The sequence below is a fragment of the Elephas maximus genome, chromosome 11 (genome assembly GCF_024166365.1).
Source record: "Elephas maximus indicus isolate mEleMax1 chromosome 11, mEleMax1 primary haplotype, whole genome shotgun sequence".
In the NCBI taxonomy this organism is placed as follows: domain Eukaryota; kingdom Metazoa; phylum Chordata; class Mammalia; order Proboscidea; family Elephantidae; genus Elephas; species Elephas maximus.
Window position 1 is genome coordinate 96,333,661 of NC_064829.1, and position 11,589 is coordinate 96,345,249.

Consider the following 11,589-nt stretch of genomic DNA (forward strand, 5'->3'; position numbering starts at 1 on the left):
CTTTCAGTGTTTCATTATTAAGTATAATATTTGATATAGGTTTTTGTGTAGATACCCTTTGTTGAATAAGGAAGTTCTTTTCTAGTACCGTTTTATTAAGGTTTTTCTTATTGTTTTAGTTACCAGTGTATGCTGAATTTTCTCAAATGCTTTTTTGCAGCTTGATTTTTCCATTTAATTAATTGTCGTGGCGAATTGTATTTACTGAGTTTAGAATTTTAAATAAACTTTGTATGATGTCCTTGTGTCCTCATAAATTAGGTTTTCTCTACATTGTTGAATTTGCTTCGTTCTTTTGTATAGTCTTATCAGTTTTTACATGTGAGATTTGCGTGTAACTTTCTTTTCTTGTACTATTGTCAAACTCAGTTTCTTCCAGTTATAATACTAGAATTGTACCTGTTATGGATTTGAATTGTGTCCCCCCAAAATGTGTGTCAACTTGCCTAGGCTATGATTCCCGGTATTGTGTGGTTGCCCTCCTTTTTGTGATCTGATGTGATTATCCTATGTGTTGTAAATTCTAACTTCTATGATGTTAATGAGGCAGGATTAGAGGCAGTTATGTTAATGAGGCAGGACTTAATCTACAGAATTAGATTGTATTTTGAGTCAATCTCTTTTGAGATATAGAAGAGAGAATCAAGCAGAGAAGAGAGGGACCTCCTACCACCAAGAAAGAAAAGCTAAGAGCAGAGTGTGTCCTTTGGACCCAGGATCCCTGCACTGAGAAGCTCCTAGACCAGGGGAAGATTGATGACAAGGACTGGAAATTCTCCCAGACCCCACAGACAAAGCCTTCCCCCAGAGGCTGGTGCCCTGAATTTGGATTTCTAGCCTCCTTAACTATGAAAGAATAAACTGCTGTTTGTTAAAGCCACCCACTTGTGATATTTCTTTTCTATCAGCACTAGATAATTAACACAGTACCCTACTGTTGAAGTCCCAGATTGTAAGTATGGTCAAAGATTAGAATTTCAATTTAGGTTCATAGTACCTAGCAAAGTTATCTGTACACAGGTACCCTCAGCATATATTGTGAATGTTGAAGGGATCTCAGCCTTTGATAGTGAATTAAGCTAAATACATGAGGTATCAAATTCCATGTTATTTTTGTTCCCAGCAGCATTGATCAGAGTCAGCATAAGACCCAGCTTGAAATTTTATGTGAATATAAAATTTCTTCTAAAATAAAAGCAAAGGTTTGGGAAATGAAGTGAGTCTACAATGTAAAGTGAATATTCCCCTTAAATCCATAGGTCTTGATTTCCTGGAACAAGACAGGTCCCATATCATGAGGAGGTGAGGTACCAGACAGTGTCTTGTTGCTGGTGCTTCCCTTGGACAGAGAGCTCTTAATGAGATTCAGGGCATAGCTGTGAGAGTCAACTGAGCAGATGTTGGAGTCACTGGCCAAAAAAAAAAAATTCCCGAAAGCAGCAGAAAATGACCAAGTCTCAGGTAAGCTATTTTTTTCCTTACTTGATTTTCCAATGGATTTGAAGCTTCAAACAGTGAACACAATTAAAAGCAACACTCTAAGCACATAAAAGTCAAGTGGGTAAAAGAAGAGAAAATAGAAGATTAAGGACATAGCCTACTTGGAGCATAAACATATACATAGATCATGAGTCATGTAAAGTGCTTATTGTAACATTACTATATAAGCCGTTGGGTCCAAAATTGAGCCGCCAATTTTCTTCTGAAGTTGCTGGCAGCCATAATCAAAAGAGAAATAGAGGTGTTTTCATGAAGTAAATTTTCCATAAAAGAGGAAACACAGTTCCTTGAGGTCAATAAGTGTTTTCTAATACTTAGGTATCAAGAAGTATTTTTACAGGTCTTCATCAAGAGTCCAAAAAGTTGTCCAAATTCAGTATCTCCAAGCCCCCTTATCCTTCTCTGTTAAACCCACTGAAGTGACTCTTAACCCACCGTTCCTCCAAAAGTGTTTTTTATTTTTTTAGAGTCACCGAAGAATCCATTTTGTTAAATTCCGTGGTCAGTTTTCCTTGACCTTTCAACAGCATCTGACATAGTTGATAATTCCTTTTTCCTTAAATACTTTCTTTGTTTCATGTTCAGAATGCCACACTCTCTTGGTTTTCTTTGCTACCTCATTGTCCATTTCCAGGGTTCAGTTTCTTTTTGTAGATTTTATTTTGTCACGCATGCTCTAGTCTTAATTCTTGGAGTGTCTCAAGGCTTATTCTTGCATCAATGATCATTTCTGCATGTAATGCTCTCATCTAGTGTCACAGGTTTAAACACCATCCATATGCTGATGACTTCCTCTTTATGTCTATATCCAGGTCATATACCCTGAGGGTCACCTTCTACATCTCACTGACTTCTTGACATCACTCAGTACATTTGTACAGAAGTGTCCAAGTTACTATTTCTTAAACCAACCTCCTGATCTCACCTCAAGCCTGTTCCACAGTTTTCTTCCATGGTTTCCCCATTTTATTTAACAGATTTTCTTTGCAGTTGCCCAGACCAGGGGTCAGCAAACTTTTCCTGGAAAGGAGCAGCAGCTAGTAAATATTTTAGGCCTTGTGAGCCAGTCTCTGTCACAACTACTCTACTGTAGTAGCACAAAAGCAACCGTAGACAATTCATAAACAAATGGGCCTGGCTGTTTTTCAGTAATACTTTATTTACAAAAGCAAAAAATGAGGTTCAACGAGTTAGTCTTAATAATTTGATAAGCATTTCAGATTCACTCTGAAAGATAAGACCTTGACAGTAGGACATAACTAATCATACTGTCATCCTCTTCCCTTCCTCCAACTTCTTCCTACCTGAAGTAACCATCATACTGAATCCTATGTTCATCATATTCTTGCCTCCTCGTGATGTAGCTTATCATTGCTATTAGTTGCTGTTGAGTTAATCCCAAATCATGGCAACCCTATGTGTGCAGAGCAGAACTGCAACATAAGGTTCTCATGGCTGTGACCTATGGGAAACATATTGCCAGGCCTTTCTTCTGAGGTGCCTGTGGCTGGGTTTGAACCACCAACCATTTGGCTAGTAGTTGAGCACTTAACCATTTGCACCACCCAGGGGATCCTTGATATAGTTTATATGTATTCCTAAAAAGCAATTTTTTTAAATCTTCGTTGCTTTTAATTCATGAAAAGGCTATCATTTTTGTGAAATCTTTGTAGACTTACTTTTCACATGATGTGTAAAAAAAATTGTTTATATTTGTCCATATGTGTTGTGTATTAGTATGTTTATTTTGTGAATACCCCACAGTTTATTTATTTCCACTAACAGAACTTCGACTGTTTGCCACTATGATTTCTTCGATCTTTACTGGTACTGTTCACTTCTGGAATGCTCTCGCCTCCTGTGTGATCCCTCTTCCCCGGTGCTTCCGTATTAATAATATCCTGAATTACGCAAATAGTACAGAGAATTCCTATATACCCTTTACTCAGCTTCTGCTAATGTAGTATCTAATACAATCATAGTACAGTTATCAAAAACAAGGCATTTAATACTGGAACATGTGAAAATGGCATGGGGGCAGTGTCTGACCTCCTCTGTCTTCACAGGGGGGAAGGAGAATCAAAATCAACAGCCCAAGGTTGGTTCCTGTGATATGGAGGTCAGACATGCCTCCTGTTTCCACCATCTTTATCAATTCTGACACAAACCGTCCCACCCATGGCACTCTCTACCTCTCTGCTGGGTTCGATAATTCATTGCAATGTCCACACAGAACTCACAGACAGTACTCACGATTATGAGGTTTATTAGGGAAGTAACAGGTTTCAGTTCAGGTTCAGGAATGCTCGTAGGCACGCCTCTCTCTGGCCCTCAGCCTCTGCCCAAAGGCACCTATCCTTTTCTCTGCGTGGGTAGAGAAGCCCACCACATCGTCTCCTGCTGCTGGGTCTTGCTGTCTTCACTGTTACAGATCCCTCTCTCTCTCTCTCTCTGTCTCCAGGTTCCAGGAGCTTCTCAGTGCTGGGATCCCAGGTGCAAAGGATGTGCTGGCTTCTGGCTGTTCTTCTTTGGTGGTAGTGTGATCATCTCTGTCCTGCCTCTGGGGTGGCTCATTTCAAGCCCTGCAGGGTGGGCAAACTGACCAGTGCCTTTGGCGGGCCACAATTACCCTATCTTCACAGTCCTGCCTAATCACCTGGGTGGGAGTTAGAAGACCATGGCAAGAAAGGCCACACAAACGCAATCCATCACATTGACGGACATTAAAGTTAACTTTTTTTTTTCTGTTCCAGCATCCATTTGTTAATTTCTCTGCTGCCCTCTGAGTGATCTAGATATCTCTGTTTCTCAGACTTTTCCACCAATCTCTACACTTTCCATCACGCATAACATCCCAGTGTAAGTGCTGTTGGTTCTTTTTGCAAAGTAGACCTTAAATCTGTTCACGTCTCTCCGTTTTCACAGCACCACTCTAGTCAAAGCTGTGAGTGATAGATTTTTTTCCTCCTAATTCTTACGCCTTTTATTTCTTTTTCTTGCCTAGTTGCAATGGCTAGGATCTTCAGTACCATGTTGAAGAGAAGTGGTGGTAGCAGACATCCATGTCTCATTCTGTTTTCAGGGTGAAAATTTTCAATAATTCACTATTAAGAATAATGTTTGCCTTAAGTTTTGTATGGATATACTTTTTCAGATTAAGGACGGTCACTTATATTCCTGATTTGCTGTGAGTTTTTATTATTAATGGGTGTTAAATTGTATCATGTGCTTTTTTTTTTAGTTTTCTCCTGATTTTTATTATAAAAATTTTCAGATGTACAGAAAAGTTAAAAGAATTTTACAGTGAACACTCATGTACTCACTGACAAGATTATACAATTAATGTTTTAATATAATTGCTTTATCACATATCTCTCCATCTAGCCATCCCTTTTTTCATTTTATTTTTGATGTATTTCAAAGTAGTTGCAAACATAAGCTAAAAAAACCCCAAACCCAGTGCCATCAAGTCAATTTGGACTCATAGCAACTGTATAGGACAGAGTAGAACTTCCCCATAGGGTTTCCAAGGCTGTTATCTTTATGGGAGCATGTCTTTCTCCCATGAAGCTTCTGGTATGTTTGAACCACCAATCTTTAGCAGCCAAGTGCTTTATCCAGTGCACCACCAAGGCTGTCTGCAAACATCAGAACATCCCCCTAAATACTTCAGCATGCATATCATTAAATACAACTTATTATTTGTTTATAGTTCTTTTTTATTTAATGTAAAATTTATATACAATTAAATGCACAAATCTTAATGTACCATGCAATGGTATTGACAGTTGCATAACCTGTGTTACCTGCTTTCCATGCATCCATTTTCATGATCATGTGATTTTTATTTTTTATTCTGTTAATGTGGTAACTTACATTGGTTGATTTTTGAATGGAAGGATATTTTAATAAGCTTTGAGTTTCTTCTATCAACTAGATTCACCAAAGATTGCATTAAAGGTACTGTTGTGAAAACAATAAGTTCATGTGCATGTTTTCCACATCATTGAATGAAAATCACTTTAAATTGAACAAGAATATGCCATCGTAGGTAACATTATTATTTATGGATGTGTCTGTGGACTTTACCTAGGAGGAGTGCTGCTCAGAAGGAGCTATATTGGGATGTGATGTTGGAAAATTATAGCAACCTGATGTCAGTGGGTAAGGACACCTTTCCTGTAGAAGCCTTGGTGAACCACCAGTCTAAATGCCTTTTCCTTATTAATGGCTGTAATTTATAGCTCCTCTGAAATGTTTAATGATTTTGAATTTGGGATTTATAGATGATAAACTCTCTCCAACCTCAAAGGATTATGCTCTCACCTCTCAAATGAAAGTTCTTCACTTTGCTGAGGTGTGAAGTCTGAAACAGACTTTTTCCAGTTCTTCAGAGCCTCTGAAGACCAAGCTCTTAGGCCCAGGTTTACCCATATACAGGTTATCAGGCTTTTAGACTAGAAGCAGTCTTTCAAATGGAACAAGAAGAGTCATGGATTGTAGAGGGAGAAATCTTCAGTAAGGGCAGTCAAGGAGAGTGAGTAAAAACCAGGTATATAGATGACTGAGGGGCGGAGCCAAGATGGCGGACTAGGCAGACACTACCTCGGATCCCTCTTACAACAAAGACACGGAAAAACAAGTGAATCGATCACATACATAACAATCTACGAACCCTGAACAACAAACACAGATTTAGAGACGGAGAACGAACTAATACGGGGAAGCAGCGATTGTTTCCAGAGCCTGGAGCCAGCGTACCAGTCAGGTACGGCACAAGCACAGAGAGCGGCTCCACCCCCCTGAACTAACCCCGGGAGGGGGACCAGCCGGTTCCACGGGCGGCGTGGGACACAGCCGGTAGGAGAAGTCCCCGGGAGGCAGTGACTGGTCTTGGAGCAGAAAGAGCAGCGTCCGAGCCGGGGAACCGTCCCACAGGGATTTGGACTGGACGCAGGTACGGCATAAACACGGAGAGTTGCTCCACCCCCCTGAACTAACCCCGGGAAGGGGACCAGCTGGGTCGCGCGGGCGGCATGGGATGCAGCCGGTAGGAGAAGTCCCTGGGAGGCAGCGACTGGTATTGGAGCGGGGAGAACAGCGTCCCAGCCGGAACACTCGGTCGCGGCACAAGCACGGGGAGCTGCTCCACCCATCTGAACTAACCCCGGGAGGAGGCCCAACTGGTTCTCGGAGGCGGCACGGCCACGCGGCTGGAGGGACGAGAAGTCCCCGGGAGGCAGCGACTGATTTTGGAGTCGAGAGTGCACCGTCCCAGTAGGGGAGCCTTGACGCTGGGCGTGGGGCTGGAAGCGGAGGATCTGACAGTGACTCCAGCGGGCCAGACCCCCCGGGGGCAATCTCCACACAGCCAGCACACATAGGCGACGCGCCCCCCGGGAGTCTCAGATATAATAGTCATTCCAAGCAAGATAAGCAACTCTGGCTATATTCTGAGGTGCTACTCTCCTATCTCTCTGTTCCCTCCCCCACCCTCCCCAGGCGGCTTCATTAACATCCGAATAGCCTGAGCCAGAGGGAGAACTCTGATAGGGATCTGACTGCATTTTTTTTTTAGCGGATTTTCTGGAAAAACTAGTTTCCCAGTGATGGCTCGGAGACAACAATCCATATCAAACCACTTAAAGAAGCAGACCATGACAGCTTCTCCAACCCCCCAAACAAAAGAATCAAAATCTTTCCCAAATGAAGATACAATCTTGGAATTATCAGATACAGAATATAAAAAACTAATTTACAGAATGCTTAATGATATCACAAATGAAATTAGGATAACTGCAGAAAAAGCCAAGGAACACACTGATAAAACTGTTGAAGAACTCAAAAAGATTATTCAAGAACATACTGGAAAAATTAATAAGTTGCAAGAATCCATAGAGAGACAACATGTAGAAATCCAAAAGATTAACAATAAAATAACAGAATTAGACAACGCACTAGGAAGTCAGAGGAGCAGACTCGAGCAATTAGAATGCAGACTGGGACATCTGGAGGACCAGGGAATCAACACCAACATAGCTGAAAAAAAATCAGATAAAAGAATTAAAAAAAATGAAGAAACCCTAAGAATTATGTGGGACTCTATCAAGAAGGATAACCTGCGGGTGATTGGAGTCCCAGAACAGGGAGGGGGGACAGAAAACACAGAGAGAATAGTTGAAGAACTCCTGACAGAAAACTTCCCTGACATCATGAATGACGAAAGGATATCTATCCAAGATGCTCATCGAACCCCATTTAAGATTGATCCAAAAAGAAAAACACCAAGACATATTATCATCAAACTCACCAAAACCAAAGATAAACAGAAAATTTTAAAAGCAGCCAGAGAGAAAAGAAAGGTTTCCTTCAAGGGAGAATCAGTAAGAATATGTTCTGACTACTCAGCAGAAACCATGCAGGCAAGAAGGGAATGGGACAACATATACAGAACACTGAAGGAGAAAAACTGCCAGCCAAGGATCATATATCCAGCAAAACTCTCTCTGAAATATGAAGGCGAAATTAAGATATTTACAGACAAACACAAGTTTAGAGAATTTGCAAAAACCAAACCAAAGCTACAAGAAATACTAAAGGATATTGTTTGGTCAGAGAACCAATAATATCAGATATCAGCACAACACAAGGTCACAAAAGAGAACGTCCTGATATCAACTCAAATAGGGAAATCACAAAAACAAATTAAGATTAATTAAAAAAAAAATATAACAGGGAATCATGGAAGACAATAGGTAAAAGATCACAATAATCAAAAAGAGGGACTAAATACAGGAGGCATTGAACTGCCATATGGAGAGTGATACAAGGCGATATAGAACAATACAAGTTAGGTTTTTACTTAGAAAAATAGGGGTAAATAATAAGGTAACCACAAAAAGTATAACAACTCTATAACTCAAGATAAAAACCAAGAAAAACATAACGACTCAACTAACATAAAGTCAAGCACTATGAAAATGAGGATCTCACAATTTACTAAGAAAAACGCCTCAGCACAAAAAAGTATGTGGAAAAATGAAATTGTCAACAACACGCATAAAAAGGCATCAAAATGACAGCACTAAAAACTTATTTATCTATAATTACGCTAAATGTAAATGGACTAAATGCACCAATAAAGAGACAGAGAGTCACAGACTGGATAAAGAAACACGATCCATCTATATGCTGCCTACAAGAGACACACCTTAGACTTAGAGACACAAACAAACTAAAACTCAAAGGATGGAAAAAAGTATATCAAGCAAACAATAAGCAAAAAAGAAGAGGAGTAGCAATATTAATTTCTGACAAAATAGACTTTAAACTTAAATCCACCACAAAGGATAAAGAAGGACACTATATAATGATAAAAGGGACAATTGATCAGGAAGACATAACCATAGTAAATATTTATGCACCCAATGACAGGGCTGCAAGATACATAAATCAAATTTTAACAGAATTGAAAAGCGAGATAGATACCTCCACAATTATACTAGGAGACTTCAACACACCACTTTCGGAGAAGGACAGGACATCCAGTAAGAAGCTCAATAGAGACACGGAAGATCCAATTACAACAATCAACCAACTTGACCTCATTGACTTATACAGAACTCTCCACCCAACTGCTGCAAAGTATACTTTTTTTTTCTAGCGCACATGGAACATTCTCTAGAATAGACCACATATTAGGTCATAAAACAAACCTTTGCAGAGTCCAAAACATCGAAATATTACAAAGCATCTTCTCAGACCACAAGGCAATAAAACTAGAGATCAATAACAGAAAAACTAGGGAAAAGAAATCAAATACTTGGAAAATGAACAACACCCTTCTGAAAAAAGACTGGGTTATAGAAGACATCAAGGAGGGAATAAGGAAATTCATAGAAAGCAACGAGAATGAAAATACTTCCTATCAAAACCTCTGGGACACAGCAAAAGCAGTGCTCAGAGGTCAATTTATATCAATAAATGCACACATACAAAAAGAAGAAAGAGCCAAAATCAGAGAACTGTCCCTACAACTTGAACAAATAGAACGTGAGCAACAAAAGAATCCATCAGGCACCAGAAGAAAACAAATAATAAAAATTAGAGCTGAACTAAATGAATTAGAGAACAGAAAAACAATTGAAAGAATTGACAAAGCCAAAAGCTGGTTCTTTGAAAAAATTAACAAAATTGATAAACCATTGGCTAGACTGACTAAAGAAATACAGGAAAGGAAACAAATAACCCGAATAAGAAATGAGAAGGACCACATCACAACAGAACCAAATGAAATTAAAAGAATCATTTCAGATTATTATGAAAAATTGTACTCTAACAAATTTGAAAACCTAGAAGAAATGGATGAATTCCTGGAAAAACACTCCCTACCTAAACTAACACATTCAGAAGTAGAACAACTAAATAGACCCATAACAAAAAAAGAGATTGAAACGGTAATCAAAAAACTCCCAACAAAAAAAAGCCCTGGCCCGGACGACTTCACTGCAGAGTTCTACCAAACTTTCAGAGAAGAGTTAACACCACTACTACTAAAGGTATTCCAAAGCATAGAAAAGGACGGAATACTACCCAACTCATTCTATGAAGCCACCATCTCCCTGATACCAAAACCAGGTAAAGACATTACAAAAAAAGAAAATTATAGACCTATATCCCTCATAAACATTGATGCAAAAATCCTCAACAAAATTCTAGCCAATAGAATCCAACAACACATGAAAAAAATAATTCACCCTGATCAAGTGGGATTTATACCAGGTATGCAAGGCTGGTTTAATATCAGAAAAACCATTAATGTAATCCATCACATAAATAAAACAAAAGACAAAAACCACATGATCTTATCAATTGATGCAGAAAAGGCATTTGACAAAGTCCAACACCCATTTATGATAAAAACTCTTACCAAAATAGGAATTGAGGGAAAATTCCTCAACATAACAAAGGGCATCTATGCAAAGCCAACAGCCAATATCACTCTAAATGGAGAGAACCTGAAAGCATTTCCCTTGAGAATGGGAACCAGACAAGGATGCCCTTTATCACCGCTCTTATTCAACATTGTGCTAGAAGTCCTAGCCAGAGCAATTAGGCTAGACAAAGAAATAAAAGGTATCCGGATTGGCAAGGAGGAAGTAAAGTTATCACTATTTGCAGATGACATGATTATATACACAGAAAACCCTAAGGAATCCTCCAGAAAACTACTGAAACTAATAGAAGAGTTTGGCAGAGTCTCAGGTTATAAAATAAACATACAAAAATCACTTGGATTCCTCTACATCAACAAAAAGAACACCGAAGAGGAAATAACCAAATCAATACCATTCACAGTAGCCCCCAAGAAGATAAGATACTTAGGAATAAATCTTACCAAGGATGTAAAAGACCTATACAAAGAACACTACAAAGCTCTACTACAAGAAATTCAAAAGGACATACTTAAGTGGAAAAACATACCCTGCTCATGGATAGGAAGACTTAACATAGTAAAAATGTCTATTCTACCAAAAGCCATCTATACATTTAATGCACTTCCGATCCAAATTCCAATGTCATATTTTAAGGGGATAGAGAAACAAATCACCAATTTCATATGGAAGGGAAAGAAGCCCCGGATAAGCAAAGCACTACTGAAAAAGAAGAAGAAAGTGGGAGGCCTCACCTTACCTGACTTCAGAACCTATTATACAGCCACAGTAGTCAAAACAGCCTGGTATTGGTACAACAACAGACACATAGACCAATGGAACAGAATTGAGAACCCAGACATAGATCCATCCACGTATGAGCAGCTGATATTTGACAAAGGACCAGTGTCAATTAACTGGGGAAAAGATAGCCTTTTTAACAAATGGTGCTGGCATAACTGGATATCCATTTGCAAAAAAATGAAACAGGACCCATACCTCACACCATGCACAAAAACTAACTCCAAGTGGGTCAAAGACCTAAACATAAAGACTAAAACGATAAAGATCATGGAAGAAAAAATTGGGACAACCCTAGGAGCCCTAATACAAGGTATAAACAGAATACAAAACATTACCAAAAATGATGAAGAGA

General features: G+C 39.1%; 1 protein-coding gene across 8 annotated transcripts in view; it reads left to right on the top strand.

Moving 5' to 3' along the window:
- LOC126086043 (zinc finger protein 605-like) overlaps nt 1-4,601 on the top strand; it is a 107,305-nt gene extending 102,704 nt beyond the window's left edge. For 7 of the 8 annotated variants that reach the window (XR_007519397.1, XR_007519400.1, XR_007519398.1 and 4 more), the window contains exons 7-8: nt 1,260-1,461; nt 3,962-4,600. The gene's annotated coding sequence lies outside the window, so the exon portion shown is untranslated. Of the gene's footprint in view, nt 1-1,259; nt 1,462-3,961 lie in introns of all 8 variants that reach the window. The other variant, XR_007519402.1, reaches the window with a different exon arrangement.
- Nucleotides 4,602-11,589: the final 6,988 nt, after the last annotated feature.